Genomic DNA, 20012 nt, shown 5'->3' on the forward strand with positions numbered 1-20012 from the left:
GGAGGACGGCGCCCGAGGTGCGGGGGCGGCCGGGGGCGAGGGCCCGCGCGGCGCCCGCGGCCCCGCCTGAGGGGAGAGGGGAGGCGGGAGCGGGGCGGCTGCCGGAGCGGGGGCTGGCAAGGGCCAGAGGGCAGGCGGCAGGAGCGCCAGGGCACGATGCGCTTTCCCGGAGAGGCTGCCTGCCCTGCGCCGAGTTCTCCCCGTCCCTCCTCCAGTGCTAACGCCTGAGGGGGGAGGCTCCCGCGTTCAGCCGCCCACAGAGCCCTGAAGTGAGGAAAGACGAGTTTATCCCACACGAGGGAATATTAGGTCCTTTCCAACCTCCTCTAAAGGAAGGAAATCCAACAGACTCTCCCTGTTTCATCCTATATGCGGGAAAAAGACAGGGAACATCTCTGTCAGATGCTGTGCTGCCCCAGCACAGAGCACAAAGCATGGCCTGGCCGCTGGGGAGCAGGCGGTGGGTGCTCAGCACCCCGGGTACCTCTCTGCTACCCACCTCTCGGCTGGGCACCGATCTTGATCCGCCCCGGCCTGCACATCCATAGGGAGCTGCTGTGCTTCTGCTTGAAGCTTGGCTCTCTGAGGGGCTGATCTTGCACCCGTCTGCTTGGCACCTCACTAGATGGATCCTGCACCTCTTTTCTCTTTTTGCTGCTTTGAGGCTCACAAAACTGTATAAAATGGAGACAGAAAAGAGATATTAGGTCACCTAGTCCATCTCATAGGCCCAGGGAAGATTGTTCCCCACTTAATGTTTCCTTTTCCTCTGATCTCAGCAGGTCACTTTCCCTTGGTCCTCCTCTGCCTTTCTTTTCTTAATCTCAGACTCTAGTGTTTTTTGGGTCTATGTTCAGTTGAGTTAGGGATAATACCAAAAGCAGTTGGCTTTGCATGTGCAAAATCAACTAGTGCCACTGGCTGTAGTTTCGTGTAAGTACTCGAGATGTAAGATGGTGGCAGATTACTGCATATGCTAATGAATAACATCCGAGATTCAAACCACTACTCTGGAAGGAAGCCAAAGGCACAGGTGAAGAACAGGGCATCACATTCATGACGCAGCAGTGTAACATGTGCCTTTAGCAGCATATATGCGACTCCTGCTTACTCCTAGGTGCAGGCATTGGTTGCTACATGTTGTGTGTTCTTTTATGAGAATCATGCCCAGAAGATGGAGTCTATTCCAGTTCAGGCAGCGGTAGGGATCAGGCTGGGGGTGTGGCTGGTAATGTTCCCTGTTTAGATTGAGATGGCACTTGCCACTTGATCTCTCTATTTAAAGAAATGGTTATCCGTATGGCTAGGTGGGGTATAAAGTCCATCTGTATATCGATAGCACTCCTCAAGCTCAAAGCACTCTACAAATATTACCTATGAATTCTTGTAAACGTCCCCATGAAGCACGATTGTATTCTTCTCTTACAGATGTAACAACTTAAAAATCAAGGAAAGCAACTGGCCCAGCTTACCTAGGCAGGAAGTTCCAGACCCAGAATTAAGATCATGAGCAACAGCCCAGCTTCACTGTAGAGCACTCTTCTCTCAAATGTCCTTTGGTAAGCATAGCAGAGCTGAAAGCTACAGACAGGTACATGAAGTTTAGACATTCAACATAGTTGTGAAAAGCGTGTTCCTATAGGCAAATAATTTCTCTTTCTGGTTGCAAACTACTAATCGTTCCCCATTCTACCCACCTCCAGCCCATTTCTAAGACATTCTCCACAAAGTCCCGCTGTCCTCTGTTTTGTGTCCTTCCTAGTGGCCCTACTTTCTTCCTGTTCACTTGCTCTCACAAAGTTCTTCTCTCCATCCCCGCAGCTGTGTATTCCAGGCTGACGGCCACCTGCCACACTGACAGCTGATGATGTACTGAAAAAATTATGAAAGAAATTATGTTTAACATTATAGATGTTAGAACAAGAGAAGAGATAAAATAGCCATGAATGAAGGTGGCATGTGTCAGAATCTCATTTTCATACACAGCCGGTAGGGTGGGTACCTCATCTCAAATAAAACGGTGCTTCACAGCCTCATCTCAAAATGGAGAGTCTTGTTATAATCCAGAACATATCTATGCTAAGAGACAAATAAATATGCATTATCACCCACGTTTTTCCTCCTGGAGCCCCTAATATACATGTTGTTATTATTATTATTAGCATTTTCAATACGCATTTTGCTTTTTGCTTAGGCAATTAGTCTCATGGTACTATTTGCAGGTACAAATGGTACAGCAGCTGCCCCATACAGATTTTGGAGAAACCCAAAGAGACCCCATCCCAGTTTACATTTCTTACAGCAAACCCAGTGTGTCCTAGGACAAAATGGCAGGATATATCTATGTGGATATTAATGCCATGTATATGGTTTATATACTTTGCTAGGGATGCTCAGTGACTCGAGTTAATAAGTTCCATGGTAACCAAGGTCATACCAGATGCTTTCCCAAACCTTCCCTAACTAAATACAACCAAGATTTTGCAGGATAATCAGAGCTTCATGTTTAGATGATTTATAGTGTTCTGGGACACTAGAGGATTCTGAGTACTGTCTACCTGAGCAGGAGGAGGTAATGATTTATAATTAGCTAATGTGTTCTCATTGTAATGTCTAATAGTGGATTAGAAAAATGCTATGGAATTTGGGACACAGCGTTCTCACTGAGCTTTCTCATGTTACTAGGCTAAACCCATAGCATTAGCATAAAGTCATGACAAAATCTGCACCAGGATTCTGTGGCTCAAGCTTCACCCTAACTGCACTAAGCTGACTTTATCACCTTTGTCATTCCTATAATTGCAAGAGAGAAGCTCAGGCAACAAGTTTCTAGAAATCATTGTGCTTCTCCCAGTACCAACCAAATCAGGTTATAATTGCCAATAAATGTATTACCAATTGTGTCTTACAGACTTTTTCTTGTTTTGTTTTAAACTGGTTATTTCTCCATAAAATCAAGAAGATACAATTAAAAGAACTTTGTTAACGTCCACATTTTGATTAGCTAAACTGATTAATTCTAATTCTACAATAGACAGTTAACAGATAGAGTGATAGTGGGGAGAGACAGAAGCAAAGAGGAAAAGGGCTTCAGGGAGAAGATGAAACTACAGATAGAAGGAGTCAAGGGGAAACTACAGTATCAGAAGAGGGAAAAAGAATACAGACATTACAGCTTCATACATTTTGGAAAACAGGTCAAAAGGACATCTAGGTAAGATGTGGTTATATTATGAGTGGGCATAGAACAAACTATTGAAGCTCTCCTGTTTACCTTTCATCACCATGCAATAACAGAGACATAAAATGAAATTAAAAGGCAGCAGACGAGAGACAGTTTAACAGAAATATTCTGCTACGCAGTTTATAGCTAATCTATAAAGCTGTCTTCTACACAGTATTCTTGGCAAAAATAATTGTTTTTAAAAGTTTCAAACTTTATGTGAATTAGCAGAGTAAATGCATTAGAATAACTAGTAAAAAGCTGTTGGGATTGATATTCAGAATTCACGGTAAAAAGTAGCTCCTGGATGCCTCAAGAAAGACCTATTCTTCTTATGCATGATGAGAGTTTACAGTATGTCTGGCGTTCTCTGAAAGTTTTTGTACTGGTCAGCACTAGAAACAGGATAGGAGACTACCTGAACCATTGATTTGTTGTTGTTCATTTTTTCTAAGAACTGTTAACAGGTGAAATCCCGGAACCACAGACATGTATGGTAGGTTTATTACCCCTGTCATCGGAGCTAGGGTTTTACCCAGTACATCCTGGCAGAACAGTATGGTCTGGCACATAGGAATATGTTCTAGTACATGGAAGGATGATCAAGATTTGTATAGGAACAGGGTCAAAGAGGAAAGTTGTTGATAAATAAAAGTCATTACTCCGTTGCTGGAGTCTAATTCAACTTTAGGTGGCAGAAGCAAATTCATGCAGCAACTTTTATCAGAACTGAACACAGACTGTTACAGTAATAACCTATATATGTTACAATTGCACAAGTAAGACACAAATGTGGGAACAGCAGCATGTACAAATGTCTTCATTTTTCTTGGGTTTGTGGTATCTTCAGGACGCATACTTCTAATTCTTCCAAGAGCTATGGGGCTAGTGGAAATGTAGTGTTATTATAGTCCCATAATGTCAGAAACAATTTATATTACCTTCTGCTCTCTGATTAACTGTACACTAGGCACTGCTGGCATAACACAGCCCTGCAATTCTTATTTAAACCCGTACTTTTGCTGTGCTCATCTATATTTATTACTTAAGGAAACAGTAAATCAAATAAAAAAGTAATGGTATCCCCTATATACTGTTAGTAAAGTGAATCCTCTCTCTTTTTTTTTTTTTTTTTATACCTATGAATACAGTTTACAGGCAATCTTGGGACTCACATCCCGTTCCTACCCACTTCAACTATGCAAGATCTGACCGCTGAATATTTAATTTCTGTATATAATTACTGAAATATATTCTTCTTAAAGACAATCTCTTTTAGCCCTAAGTAGTGAATAATCACTTCAGATGATTGTTTGCCAATCAAAAGTCTATTTTCCTCCCAGTGTGTGTTTGTATATTACCATAACTCACCTCATCTCTGTTCAGACCTGCAGTGGTGTCTTTTAATGAAAATGTCTTTGGAGAACAGCACATAGATTCTTAGAAATGGATGTTTATACAAAAAGAATTTACATTTTTCATTGACGTTTTAAGGATTTCAGATTTGTTCTGTTCCACTTGATCAGAGAGGGATTCCTACCCTCCCCTAAGCCAGCAGTCTGGTAGTTAGAAAGTTTTAAGAGTTATGCGGAAAACTGACATTCAGTTCTCTGCTAATTTCAAAGAACCTGTTTTACTTCTGGAGTGAGCCTTTGCAGCACTAGGGTATGGAATCAACTCACTTCCTTTTATTAGAGTTCATGCAATTCATATAAATAAGGTATTAGTTAAGACGGGAAGGAAATTAGACAGAAAAGGAACTTTAAGCTGTGTCTCCCTTAGTCCTGGGGAATATATTGTCTGTGGAGGGTTGGTCTCTCCCTTGCTCTGTCACTACCCAAGAAATGTCACCTTGAATGTGAAAAGATTTCCCTATAAAACTTCCATGAAAAGAAAGCATTTCCTTAGAAGAAAGAGGTGCATATAGCATACATAGTAAGAATGAGCAGCTCTGGTACTTTAAGACCATTTTTTCCCTCTCACTTAGAGACCTGCCTAACCTAACATCCAATTCCAACAGCATCTCAAGGTCTAACAAGACAATAAATGGAAGAAAAACACCAAGGATGCTAGCAAACTGTCAGTACAGGGAACTTACAGAACAGTCCAGAATCTGAGAAGGCAATAGAGAAAAATCATAGGAAGACAGAGATATCCTGTTGCAACATCGCAGTCTAACCCACAGGCTGAAGATTTTGATCCCTGTACACTAAAAGATCTAATACATAGGCTTTAAATCATATTTTGTCGTATTGTGAAGGACTTGCATTGTCCATCTGCACAGAGATGAATTTCACCTAACATGATTTGTTTTATTGATTTCAGTGGGATTAACCGAGAGTACAAAGATGACTACAGTTGTACACTTGCATTGATGTGAATAACACAATGTGGTTCTGATAATCTGCAGTGTTCAGGAGACAAGCAAATCCTTCAGAAACCCAGTGACTTATTTGAAAAGACCCGATATTAACAATATAGCCAATGTTAACAGACGTGTTCTCATGCTTTATTAAACTTCCATTCCTAATTAAAAGTTGTTTGGCTTTGTAAGTCACGCCTTGTAGCAATTGTGCTAGATCTTGACAATTACAGTATAAAACTGACTGACTATTTGATTGCTCTTTTAGCACAACAGAAGGCATCAGAAGTGAAAAACAATTGCAGAAGGGTTTTGTAATAGCAATTCTCACCTTATATCAATTTGAAGAGCCTAAAGCATTTTCCAGTAGATCTGCAGTGGTCCTTATATAGCAAACTGAAGTCAACTGACAACAGATTTACTCTTCTTAATTACTTTTCACAGACTCTTCAGAAGTAGCCCATGAGTCTCAAGGAGTCCTGATTTGCAGGAAAGGAGATATTTCTTTATTATCATCTGTTAAATGTTGTTTTAGTATCAGCTTATCTTGAAACTGCTCTTGAATGTGTAAACTGATAGAATCCTGGTTTGAGTTCTGTTGTGTGCTCATTAGCACTCAATAATAACTAAATATGCAAGCACTAGCATGAAGGTAAGATCACTGCTATCACTGAAAATCGATTTTTGGGAACTTTGTCTAGCCCATGATTTTCCTAGAGCATCCTACTTCTGATGACGAAGCTCTGTGTTGTATATACAACCGTTACTTTCACTAAGTTTGAAAGCAGACTTCACAGTGTAACTGACTCTGACAAAGTCAAGGAAGAGGCACCTGGTGTTCATAGTCCCACAGTTCTTAGTGTTGCTTTTCAAAATATACTGGACCAAATCCTCATCCAGTGTAAAGCACCTTAGATCAATGAAATAAATCCTACTGTGGAGTAGGATAAATGGACTCTGTTTGACTTTTCTGCAACGTAAATGCAGTTATCATATTTTGCATGGCACAAAGATTCTGATGAAGACCTGCACACCAGTGAATGATCCATATATTTGATTTCACTCTTTTCACCCTTCCATGTGTATCATTTAGGAACTAGGTAGTAGACCCCACAATCCTTCTGAGCATCCCTTAAGACTAAAGTTTAGGCAGAAATTTCCTTTCATTTAAAAATGATTCTATAATCTTGAATTTAAAATTTATTTTTACTGCTTAGCTTAGCTGAAGAATCATGTTTCAAGAGTGCAAAATTAACTGAAAAAAGGACTGTGATTTTTCTTGCTTCAAATTATGTAAAGAAATCTTGAAAAATTTTTTTACTTTTAAATTATTATTTTATCTTTTATATTGCTTTCTAAATATTAGGGATATCAAATGTGATTGTTCCCCTTTCTGCCAGAGGCCCCTCTGGTACTGCAGAGAACTGTTTAAAACATCAAACCATAACTGGACACTCAATCTCGGATAATAATTTGTGTATCTTCACAAATGCAAAACAATAAATGTAAATCAAGTAAAATCCTTCCTTTCCGTGAGTCAGATGCTATTTCCTTGGTACTTGTGATGCAGTAGCCTACAGCTTAATCTAAAAACCATTACATGCATTAAGCATCATTCTATTGACTTCAATGGTCTTTGAATAAAGCTAATAGCCTATTTTCTTCCTACGTATCCATAGTCTTGAGGTGCAAGGGAGGCTAGGAAACAACAGGAAAGGCAGGACTAGAATTTTTTTATTTAAAATATCTCATAAGCTATTTGTTCTTCATATATCAGAAAGTATAAAATAAAAGAGCATGGATTTTTTTTTTTTGAAGAAGGAGGTGGCAGAGAGGGGGAAGGTGGCAGAGGGGTCACCATATAGTTCTACCTTGAAACCTATTTACATAAAAATCACTCTTTTTCAGAAACTGTAGCTCTGCTTCCTGTACCTAGGTTAGGATATTGACTCTGAGCAGCATCCAACTCCACAATTACTTTCACGGTGATTAACCCGTTAATTAAATCTCTAAAAGCAAGACAATTCAGAATTGTCCTTAACACCTTCTTGTTAATCAGCTGTACACAGTTGTCAGAAGGGTTAGCTAAGAAGTAGCCAGTCTTACACAAGGTTTCTTTGGGGCTGTAATACTTTAAGTGTAGTGAGTTAAGGAGGAAAATGCAAACACATAATTTTAGACTTAACTTCGAAATTTCTTGCTTTTGTGTTGCAAGGCAGACCATACACGTTACTTTGATGTACTGTTGTTATTTGCAATGTAATCTTGTATAATTAACTCCAACTGATCCACTGCAGTGGTTTAGCAAAGTGTTGAGGCCTATTAAATTGGACCATGAATACACAGTTGCTTTCTTTATTTCTAACATAATTATGCTGTTGAAGAAAAAAAAAAAAAGCAGATTAATGGAAAGGCGTTGCTAAATAGGGCTCCTTGGTGCTGTAAATTTCTGGAGTGCTGTTATAAGGGTTTGAAGTATTAAGTATATATGAAAAGTGACATGCTGGAAATCTTTTGGAAAACACTTGTTTCTGTTATTCTCTAGGGAAACATTCTGCTGTCAAAGGTGAAATCCAGTGACAGCAGCACCAAAGGGTATGTTTTCACTGCAAGCTTATTCATAGCATAAGGGCCACCCCATTCCACCCAGCATCACACAGTCCCTTATGCCTAGATATACATCAACTTTGAACCTGGCTTTGCCATTAGAGCTCAATTCAACTTCTAAGAATAGCAGCACGCATAAAGTTTTCAGTGAGGAGTTTGGCTTTAAGGCACACAGGAAGTCATGTGTTTGCTATATACATCTGATCCAATTATGGATTCAGTTTGGAGGATAAACATCTCTTTTATGGACTTACTAATGCAGTGAGAGCATGAAAAGCAAATCAAATATCTGTGGTAAGCAAGGAGATAGGGCATTATTCTAATTCTGTATGAATTGGACCATAATGACCACAGGTTTTCAAGATTTGCATCTCCTGGACCCTGTAGCTTCTGAATCATCTGTCTCCCACATGGCTCTTGCTAGAAGCTACCTGCCAGTTTATATACCTCTACTCAGCATTTGACCCTTCATTCCACACGCTCTGTCTCTCTTTGCAGAAGAATGCTGAAAGATGTCACCTCAGTGGGCTGCATTGTTGTAAATACAACGGCTAGCTGTAAAATATGGCTCAGAGTGCCAGGAGCCCTCTCAGCTCCTGTTCAGTCAGCAGTCAACAGCAAATCTGTGTACAGATAAATGATAATTACCAGCCCAGTGATGTTGCTTTAACAGGTCAGTTTACGTACAGTTCTTGGGGAGAGGACCCTGCCTGACTAGGAAAAAGAGGCTTGGGGATGACACTGTAATTCAGAGGATAAAACTAATTCAGAAAAGGCAGATATTGTTCTAGAGCACTCCATGAGTCAATATATAAAGAAACTCAAGTCAGTGACAACTAGCAGCCTGAGAAATACCCCTGCAGACCTACTGTCAAACCCAAGTAAATGTCAGGCCATGATGTGCATGTCTTCACACAGGCACAGAACTATGTGAGTATGGTCATGTACTCCAGCTATATTCTGCTGTTTTAGCTCAGGCCACAGCCTCCTCGACTGCAGTGTGAGCTTTGCTGAAGCTAAACCAGCTATTTCACATTGGAGATGACATTGGGAACTTCATAAGTGCTGAGATTTGTATTTAAAATGAGACCAGAATCCAGCTGTTTTACTTGTTCTCAGTGAATGCATTTTCCATACTTTGCACAATAATGAACTGAAAGTCAACTAATTTCTGCGTACTTTCAGTATGCAATATACGTACCAGCTTTTTTGTAAGAGATTATTCCTGTAGTTCTCATATTTACAAAGAGTCATTTGGTCAAATAGAAGAGCCCCCATAACTTCACACTCACGCATGCCTTGATTATGCTACATTTCAAATAAGCTGATAGTGATCTTCTAAAATAGATACATGAAAATAATTTTCTCAGAACTATAGCTGTAAGCTAAAAACGCAAAGATCAGCTGACAGCACTTCTCACATCCGTCAGCAACGTTCATTTTTGATGACAAAACATAACTAAAATTTCCAAAATTGGTTCATCAGGGAAGATCTCCTCTCACAATTTAGTTGGTGTTCATCAAAAGGCTTTTGCTGAGTTAGTGAGGTTTTGGAACATACAAGACCACTTAGGCTACTCAAGCCAAAGGGAAACTGAAAGGCAGCTCTTAGTAGCAACAGCATTTTTTAAAGTTCACAGACTGCCTCAAGGTCATCAGACCATTAAGCCTAGAAATACCAAGATGTAACCTTGAGATAAAGTTTTGGTCCCATGCACAGTGAATAAGAAACCCTCACTGACATCCGTGGACATCAGACTGGACTCCAAGTCATTAGATCATGAATGCAAAAAGAAGGAGGAAATACTATTCTAATTTTATTTTGATTAGGCCATGGTTGTCACATCTTAAAAACATGCAGTATATGTATATATTCCCCATAACAGGAAATATATTTCTGATTCAGAAGGTCGAATGCTTCCAACTGACCCAGAAATTAAATACTTCACAGCAGCTTTGTAGAAACGGCATTGTGGAGTCCTATGTATATCTTGATTACTTGTATCAAACATATTCCTTTTAAGATTAAAAATGCGCTTTCAAGCTCTCAGTTTTGCAAACTCATTTGGGGCCCTGAGAGTCAAGTCATATTCTCTCCCTTCCCAATCTCACAACCAAGTACCGTCCAGTCCTTAAAGGCTACCCAAGGCCTTCAGCGGGTCCTGTATGATGCCGCTGCCTTCTCCTTGCGCCCCCAGTGATGTCCTTGCAGCCTGAAGCCTGTCGTCAGTGGGGTTTCTCAAGTGTAACACACTGAAACTTCGGAAACTTTCAGTCCTGTGGAAGCTGCTCATAAGAATCTAGCTTGCACGTGCAAGCTGTGTTGGCTCTTTCTGAAAAACAGAAGCAAGAGAGCAGTGAAAGCCTATTTTTGGCACGAAAGCCGGCATAACTGATTCTTAAAAACGTGAGCAGGACTGCTGGGTGAGAATGTGCAATAAACAGATGCCCTTCTCTGGGCAAAACTGCTCAGGTAGGGGTTAGCATGTGTTTCAGCTCTGTGGCTTTTCCTTCTGTTCAGTAGAGTACATGATTTGTACTCTAGCCCAAAAAATGATTTGGAGATGAAAGGTGGTTTGATCACAAAAGCAGCTCTGTTATTCCAGGAGCAGCATGGAAAGGAAAGCAGTTTCACACAAACACGATAATGTTCCCTACCTCTGAATTCAGATTATTAGAAGACTGTCTACACTCTCCCCAACCCTCACACCCCTTGCCTAATGTTTTACAGTGTTTCAAAGACATTGATAGGCATTCTCTAAATAGGCTGTTTTCTAAAAAAAGGAGATTGAGCGAAATAACCTTGCAAATTTTGGGAGTGCACTTCCATCTTCAGTAGAGTTTTCTGCTGAAGAAAGGATTACAGACCTCAGGATCTGGCCCTACAGTTCGTATGCAGAGTACTGATAGGAAGTCAAAAAGAATATAGACACAAGCAAAGGTTACTTAATATTTAAATATTTTGGTTGTTCAGCTATAAATTCAGACACTAAGCGCAGGATAACTGGATTTGGAGCTATAGAAAGACTGTAACACAGCAAGGTCAGGGCTGAATGAAATGACTAGAAATCGATCAAATGTGCGAAGTACTAGGGGGGACCAGGGCAGTTAATCATTTCAAAACTTTACTCAGTAAAATGTACTGTGTGTGATCGATGACAGAGGAGATAATAAAACAAGCAGACTATACCTCTGTTCCATATATAAATATGCTGGAATTGTGTTTCGTCTGATTAATTTGGCAAAATTTGGGTTGCTAATTAATGATGCTTTAATCAGAAGGTGGAAAAGTTAGCTCTGGGAGCCTAGGGAGGGACTGTACTTCATTTAGATTTCTAAAAACCTATATGGATTTGAAGTGCATATGCTTTGGGTGCAAGAAATGCTAACTGCTTGGCATCCGTTTATTGGCAGTGGGATATGCATTTACAAGCCCCTTTTGCCTGCTAGCACCAAGGGATTAACAATGCACCAATTCTTCGAGCCTCAGGGCCTGATTCTGTATCACTGAAGTCAATAGAAGCTTTGTCATTGACCTCAATGGGCACAGACTCAAACCCTCAAAGAACACATTATGTGATACACGTTCTTTAAAAAAAGGCTTAGCAGTTTTGTGTTTGCAGAACCAGGGATGACTGACTGACTGATAGAAAGAAACTGAAATAGAGAGGTGAAAAACAAATTCCAGTTAGGCAACTGACTCTACATCTGAACACGGTTTAAAAGCAGACAGAATAACTGCACTGAGTAGCTGCATTTTGCGTTACATTTAAACTGTGAATAATACCTTCTGAAATCAAGTCTCTAATTTAGGTACCTGAAAACAATATAAATCAGCGAAAGCAGCAGAAGCTCTATAACTCTGAGAAGCCTGGTTACTTTGTGGTGAAATATAGATGCAGAAGCCTATATGTAAGCAGGTCTAGATTAGAGAATTTTGACTACTGTATACTCAGAGTAGCTCTTCTCATTTCTCTGACATTCCTTCATCTGCCTCCAGGAGCCCATCTCTTAAATGACATGGTCACATAAATGTGAGAAACTTTGCTAAGAGCAACTGTTTACCACTATATTCAGAGATGTAAGCAAGTTAATGACTGCATGTAATAAAATACATACTTTGTAACGACATATAGTCAATGGCTGCGTTTTCCCCTTCTAGCTTCAGCATTAATAAAAAAGTCTTTCAGTTTTCCAAAACTTAATCTATAAACAGAACAGCAGGGCCTGCATATACATATTCATGTGAAAAACCCTCCAGAGGAATTAAAGGCAATAGCACTATTCCTCTTCCTTACATATTGAATGAATGAAGTATCGGCTCTCTAGGTTTTGTAAGTGTTGCTGGTCACCTCAGTCACGTACCATTGTTTCTGATCCATATCTGGATGATTTGCACACATGTCAGCTCTTTTAAATCAGCTTTGTGAATACTTCCCGTGAGAATGCTTATTTCCTCAAATCCTTGTGATATCTTAGTTACCAAAAACAGTCCTGGGGGAAAGAAAATTTATTCTGTCACCAGCATGTGTAAAAAGGGAAAGGAAGCCTTCACTAGCACTTCCAGACAAAAGCTGAGCACAGCAGCAGCACACTATTTAGAGAGGGGGGTACGCTGCAGAAGTCTCCTCATACGAGTAGGGGTTAGAGCATCAACTCCCAGACACAAAGACCTTTTGTAATACCAAACCCCAAAACATTTTCTCAAAAGTCAGTACAATTATCACATCCTAGTGGTGCAGAATTTTTAATGCTGAGCAGCTAGTACATTTTATGAATTCATCACTTTGCTGTTGAACACTGGCATGCACTGATAGCTAGGCACAAAAAGCTCCAGCGCTGTACAGAAGTGGCATTCAGCCTTTGACAAGCGAAGAGCTACTTTGTCATCAAACAGAGGCTCACAAAACCATGAAAGAATGAACCGCATTTAAAATAGAGAAATGTACGCAGGCGGTTTATGTGAGAGTTAATACACTGCTCCAAACAAGTCAGCAAAATCTACAGTCAGAACAGTGTTTGCCAGAGTACAGCCGAAGACCCAGACTCGTTGGCTATCTGTCACCGGTCGCAGAAGACTGGTTCTGTGTAAGTCAATACAGTCCATATGTGTGTGGGTGCACTCACACCTCTATTTTTTGTTTCAAATTGCCTGGGGGCAGCTGCGATATCACCTTCAAGACACCATGTGATGTCTTAATCAAATGTTAGCAAAGAGCTTGAAGCAGCTTAGAAGCCACAAATGGGATACAAAATACCGGGGCACTGAAATATGACATCACCAAGATAGCAATGATTAGCTTCTTTTTTTCTTGCCCTTTGCATGCTTTTCTTAGGTAGGATGCTCTCTTTACTGCTTATTTCTCCTGAACTGGTATGAAAAGAAGAAAGAAATACCTGTTAAGCAAGATTGCGGTTTTAATAGGAAACTTTTGGTCTATTTTATATATCTTTATGCTGTCCAGCTGCCTGGATTAGAATAGCAACTGAATAGAAACATGGGATTGCTGCATTCTAATCATCTCTAAAGCTTAGGAGCATAAGCTTTTGCCATTTTTCAAATATGGATTTTGGTTACAACCCAACCTTGTCATCCTTTCATATGCAAACTTCCCACTGTGATCAGTGGGACTTCTGAATAGTTAAGGAATACATGGGAACTTCTTGTTTTTTCTCTTCAGTTTCTAAACTGCTAGTGGAAAATTGTGTCAACCAGGGAGGAAGAGAAGGAAGGAGGAGAATATGAGGGAGTGTGAACAGAGCTAGATAATGCTGTGCGCCAAACGCTTCCCAATCAGCCCCTTGGCATGCTGCTAGAATGCTGGAACTGCAGCCAGCAGCGTTACATTTGCAAGTGCAATATCTGCAGTTCCTTATGAGTAAGTTTTCAAAGACAAATCCCATTCACAAATACCATTACAAATAACAAATACTGTTGCAATATTTGAGCGTATTCACACAAACACACAGAGAATTTTTCTTACCTTTCTTTCAGAAAACGAACGAAGTATGTTCAGAATTCTGTGTACTGAAATATTTATGCCCAGTCTGAAAGGGTGAATGGCAGATTTTTAGTACCCACGGTCTCTATAAGATAAACATGAAACTCTAGCACAGCTGGTGCTTGACAGTGGATGTATTTGTCTCGTGGAATTTTGTGTTAAGGAGATTCCTTCATTAGTAAAAGAACCTTTTTAGTATTCACTCTCAGATTGCTTTTACTACTTGGTTCAAGGCAGTGCTTATTACTAAGTATGTTACCTTAACATAGTAAGTTCCACTAAATCTTAATCATTAGCAGTGAAAACTATAAATATTTGTTTTCAAAGTTAAAGTCAGAAAGTATCAATGCATTTATTAGTGTTTCTTTTAGACAACTGAACATATTGACTTAGTATTTACTTTTTTTAACCCACATTCCACATTCACATGTTTTTTGCTATTTCCCTCTGATGTTTAAACTACACCGTACTTCATCTCCAAAGCAATGAGGCTTTCAAACATCATGATTTCACCTTTTGAGCGTAGAAGAGAATTTGTTCTGGAAAAGGGAAAGGATATATTAAAGAACTTTTAGAACTTGACTGGAACAAACTGATTTGTCCACCTTATTATTATCATTATAGTTTCCACAAAAGAAGATTTTTTTTCCTAGCTAAAAGTTTTATTCTGTAACGAAGCTGTACATGTTGCCTGATCCAATACATGCAGTCTGATCCTTCTAGCTTCGTGCCAACCATTGCCATTTTATTACTGTCCAAATGACACATGACAAGACAGAAGCGTCACTTAAAATACATTACAAAGAGTTCCTAGCTAGCTTTGAGATTTATTACTGTGCTGAGTGAGATTGCATTTTTAGTGACAACACTGCAAAGGACTCTGAAAATTTGAAAGAATACAGTCAGTTTATGGAGGTGAAGCATGCATTGCTGTGAGTGTGGGAAAGAGTAACTGAACCTGTATCATCAACCCATATTTTTAGAACCATTTCACAATGAGACAGAATTTAGGCTCTTTTGGTACTGAGATAAACAATTCATATAGCCAAAACGTTACTGGTCTCTACTACAGGGAAAAGTCTGTCAAGTACTTCAACTAGCCCTTTTCCTTATTGTAGCCATTAATTCATACAGAATCAAACACTTTTCACAGCTTAAGTGATGACAGTTTCTAGTAGTACTGAGAAAATACAATTGGTACTCTCTTAATATATTAAGAGTTGCAAAATTTGAATTCAAACCAAGACTTCAAAATCCTCTGTGTGCAAAACTATACAGAGTTAGAACTGGATAAGATGCAGCAAATACCCCTTCTTTGTATGTAGCTTTTGTCAAAAACTGTGGGAGAGAGTTCTCTGGAAACTTCAGCTAAATAAAGCAAGTATAGAGCAGCTGAAGTAAAGGACCTTTGGTCAGTCAGTGATTGTTTAATACTTAGTTTTATGTGGTGCCTTCTTTCCTTTTTTCATAGCCTGTCCCCTTCCCCCAGGCCAAAGCCAAACAAAACAACACTTATAACCTGTCTGGTTTTGCAATGACATTGTTCACTTTGTGCGTTGTGCCTTTACTTTGTTCCAATTTGTCTTGTCTACTCACGTATCTATCTCTCTGTTTTCAAGAGGCTAGCAAAGGAGGACCTTATTTCTAGTTGGTCCTGGAGATCCTACCATAATTAACACAGTTAATAGTAATCTGGTGAGACTGTCTGCTGTAGTCGGTGAAGGCTCGCAAACATTTTAGGAACCACATTTAGGAGCCAACTGAATCTCACTAATGTAACCTCAAATAAGAACATAAAATATATGGCACAAAATGCATGTGATCGAAGCTTCACTTTGCTGCAAGAACACCAACAAGCTGCTTTTGCTCTTCAGGAGCAAAGGGAAAGATGAGTATGCTTTCCTTTCTCAGATAAGGCATCATGCACCAGGAAACAGGAGTTGCTCTTTTTCATCTGTCCTGGCTCTGGATTGTCCACCTACTCTGACAGTATGTCTCCAAGATCCAAGCAGCTGGCTGACAGCTTGGTGAAGGTGCTTATGCTTGATAACAAAATGGAATTGGTCTCCCTGTGAAAAGCTGCTACAAACCCCCCCCCCCCAGTCCAATCTAGATGTGTTTCGTTTTATTATGTCAGCACATAATAAAATTTTTACTTATGTTAATTTTAGCTGCTTTATTTTCTGAGTCCTTTGAAGCGGGTTCCGTTCTGCTTTTCTGAGCAAGCTCACACGGTTCATTCCTCAGGGTTGCTTGGTGTAGTGGGGTAAAGAGTTTTCTCGCTATCATTCACACAAGATAGTGCACTGCACTTGCGTGGTTGAGACTGATTCTTAACTGAGATGTTTCATGAGATTCAGGCATGTAGAAGCTTAGGTCAGATGCTGATGGCAAGGTTGAAGACTATGATGACAGTCTTGAATGAATGGTGCTGGAAGCTGGTTCATCTTTGGTCAAACTTTTTACAGGCAAGAAGCTTTTTGAACCTGTCACTGAACCCACAAGGAACTGCAGCAGTCCAGAACAGTTTCTGCATCTAGCAAGATATTTATGGCTTAGCCTTGTTATAGGTTGTACACTGAGTTTGTTTTAGAGGATTTTTTATGCTGCCTCTGCAAAACAATTTCTTGCTCCAGCAGCTCCCAAACTTAAATTTTAGCCTACAGCATTCAGTCCAGAAAACATAGGACTAGCATGCAACTCTGAAGATCAAAGGAACAATAATTTGGGATTCATTCACAATTATTTTAGGCTCTTAACAGCAATGGGACTTAATATTGGTTAAAAACTGTAGAAAAGGGCTCTTGGGAAAACAATTTTAATACATCCCAGGTGTAACAGCATTGAAGTCAACAGTTACAACATTTTTTAACTGACTCCAGTATGTTTATTCTGTAGAAAAAGTTCCCTCACACTGGAAATTGTTGTAAGATTAGTATTAATCTGACTGAAATGTCCTAAGCCATCCAATTCTCTGGTTAATTCTATTAGGCAGAATTTTCCACATGCTAGTTTGAAATGTTATCATATGATGACGAATTTGAGCTTTTTTATTGGATTTATGTAAATCCTTTCTTCACTGAAGCTGTTGGAAGGGTTACACAGTTGCTTGTAGGATCCACACACTGAAAAGCATCACAAATACCTTGTAAGAGACTGGCTTTTCTTCAGAAGGTCCAAGCTTTAGAACAACTGTTTCAGGTCCACTGCAGACTTCCAACCCTTTTTCCTATTACAGCATCGCATGAGATGGCAGAAATCTTTCTACCTGAGCACCATCTTTAGCACTGTCTGCTCTTAAGAAAGAATGCACTTCCAGAGAGAAACCAGGAGTGAAAAGAACAGGTTTAAATCCCTGCTTGTCTCAGCTCTCTCATTTGGTTTCCTCTTTGATTGTACAAACTTTAAGGGGTTGTCATCCAAATTGCTTTCATTTGTTGTAGTTTCTATTTGAGAACTGGCAGATTAAAAAACTCAGTCCTTCCAGCTATACAGGTGAGCATGAGAGACAGAAGGAACATGGAAGTTCTGTCAGGATGCCACTTTACATACCTGCAGGCCAGAGCAGTTACGATTCTTTGATCTCAGAAAGGTCTTAATAAAAAAAAAAAAGAAAACAACAAACCAAAACCCACAACACTGAAATTGTCATCTTTTTAGAATAGTCCATTATTTTTTTTTAGTTCATTACACAGCAGGGCTGTGCTCCAGCTTGACATCCCAGGGCTCAACTACAATACATATAATAAATAACTAGTGCTGCTCGCCTTCAAGCACAGGAGTAGACCCATTGGCTGCAGTGGGGCTACTCACACTTAAAGTCAATCATATACTAAAGTGCTTTGCTGGACTGGGGCCTCCATATCTCGGATGAATAAGCTTTTCTTCAATGAATTTGCCAGGTCTCCTTCCTAAAGGTCAGAGAAAAAGCCTGTTCTATTTCCTGCTGAACTTGGTGGACCTTTTAAAACACATTATATTCATTCTTAGTATATATACTACAGGTATTAAACATTAGCTGACCTTAGTCACAGGAGACCCAAGAAAATAGTCCTAGGGAAGTATAAAAGCTAAGGGTTAATTACAACACCTTAGATCTAGACACTTTCATAAAATTTCTTTGTTCTTATTTATTTAGTTGTTTTTAATTCAAAGGCAATGTTCTATTTGGATGTAGAGATTCAAGTAACACTTTCCAAAATATGAAAGGCTAAATGCCACATTTACAATTGTTTCTGAAAAGGGTTGACCTTTATTAAAGTTACTGAGTAAATACAATTCCGAAGGTTTTGTTTCTCTTGTAAATTAAATGGTATGTTTGTAGATGGAAAGGTCAATTTTCAGTAAAGCTGAGCTTCAGAAAACATCACCTTTCTCAGCTAAATCAAAGGAGTTAATTAGTTTTACAGATGGAATACATAATATATAATTCTCTTATCTTTGCTTGAAAATCAATTGTTTATGGCATAAAGAGGATACACGTGTCACCATTAGGTGTAAATGTTTGTTTGCTGCAGCAGCAAATATAGTCTTAGTCTACCACACACAGCTTCATAAATGTGAGACACGGGTCCTCTGGGAGGTTGTGTGTAGGGGAGCGTGTATCCAAATCCTAGCCGATATCAGATTTCACGTATTTAGTAAATTTATTCCATCTTACATGAAACTACCATAGTTTCTATTAACAAAAAATGCACTAGAAAAATATTACTAGGCATCGGTACTGCATTGAGTACTCTGCAGTTTAATCCCTTTCCTCCTACACTGTCCTTAATTCAAATCTTTTTTTTATATTTAGTAATTTTTACAACAATTTCAACATGAGACCACAAGCATGCATTAATAAACATCATCTGAACCAGTTAAACACCTGGGTGTATTAACTAGAAGGAGGCAGGAAGGCCTGGATGTTCCTGCCTAGGTTTGTGATAGGTCCCATACCAGCTTCCGGAGCCTCATGGGAAGTACTGAGCACCACACTGTTGTCTTAGCTCTTCATTACAGAGAACATCGTTTTCTCCTTTGGACAGAAAATTGTTGGACTAAGAGGCAGCACCTCCTGACTCTGTAACAGCCTTCAGCTTCCCTCTGTGTATGGCTTTCCAAAATCAAGGTAGAGAAGGGAACAACGTTTTCACTAGCTCTAGCATCTGTTTAAACCAGCACGTTACGCAAAGCTGAACTTTCCAGCAAGTTTCATGAGTGCCTCCAGAAGGAAGACATTTGAAGTCAGGTATGTAGAAGATGCTGGAAGAATTCAGGTCTTTGTAGAGATGTACCACCACAGCAGTGACTGCAAGGTGGGTTTCTTCTCCCATGCCTACTGGGGATGTCCAGAGATTTCTTATGGACCTTACTCTCCTTGCTTTGGCCTGATCTTGTAATTTTTTCATACAGTGCTCTCTATAAATTAAGTGCTAGTTAGGGACTGTTATTATTTACAGCTAGATATTATTTACAGCCTGTTTATACAAATCTTATCTGATAAACTTCGCCATAGAATAGATTCTTTAAAACAAATGCCACATACCCTTGCCTTGTCTGAAGCAGCAGTACTAGCTTTATTTAAAAGTCACAGAATCATAGTATCACAGAATGGTTTGGGTTGGAGGGGACCTTAAAGATCATCTGGTTCCAACCCCCCTCCCATGGGCAGGGACACCTTCCACCAGACCAGGTTGCTCAAGGCCCCATCCAGCCTGGCCTTGAACACTTCCAGGGAGGGGGCATCCACAGCTTCTCTGGGCAACCTCTTCCAGTGCCTCACCACCCTCATAGTGAAGAATGTCTTCCTTGTATCTAATCTGAATCTACCCTC

The 20012-nt window shown here is 39.7% G+C and overlaps 2 long non-coding RNA genes across 3 annotated transcripts in view; both read right to left on the minus strand.

Moving 5' to 3' along the window:
• Positions 1 to 506: 506 nt before the first annotated feature.
• On the minus strand, positions 507 to 6058 carry LOC148056665 (uncharacterized). Its single transcript, XR_015702591.1, has 4 exons — positions 5917 to 6058; positions 1698 to 1872; positions 1473 to 1581; positions 507 to 674 (listed from the first exon to the last, which is right to left on the minus strand). It is a non-coding gene; the product is annotated as an uncharacterized LOC148056665 (long non-coding RNA).
• A 1784-nt stretch (positions 6059 to 7842) lies between these two features.
• The window catches only part of LOC148056666 (uncharacterized), a 487731-nt gene continuing 475561 nt past the window's right edge, over positions 7843 to 20012 (minus strand). The window contains exons 6-7 of one of the 2 annotated variants that reach the window (XR_015702593.1): positions 10315 to 10525; positions 7843 to 7960 (exon numbers count right to left, since the gene is read on the minus strand). This is a non-coding gene — a long non-coding RNA (uncharacterized LOC148056666). Of the gene's footprint in view, positions 7961 to 9707; positions 10526 to 20012 lie in introns of those variants that run through there. The other variant, XR_015702592.1, reaches the window with a different exon arrangement.

This window comes from Nipponia nippon, unplaced genomic scaffold (genome assembly GCF_047370975.1).
Source record: "Nipponia nippon isolate SJK-2023a ecotype South Korea unplaced genomic scaffold, ASM4737097v1 scaffold_12, whole genome shotgun sequence".
Taxonomy (NCBI): Eukaryota; Metazoa; Chordata; class Aves; order Pelecaniformes; family Threskiornithidae; genus Nipponia; species Nipponia nippon.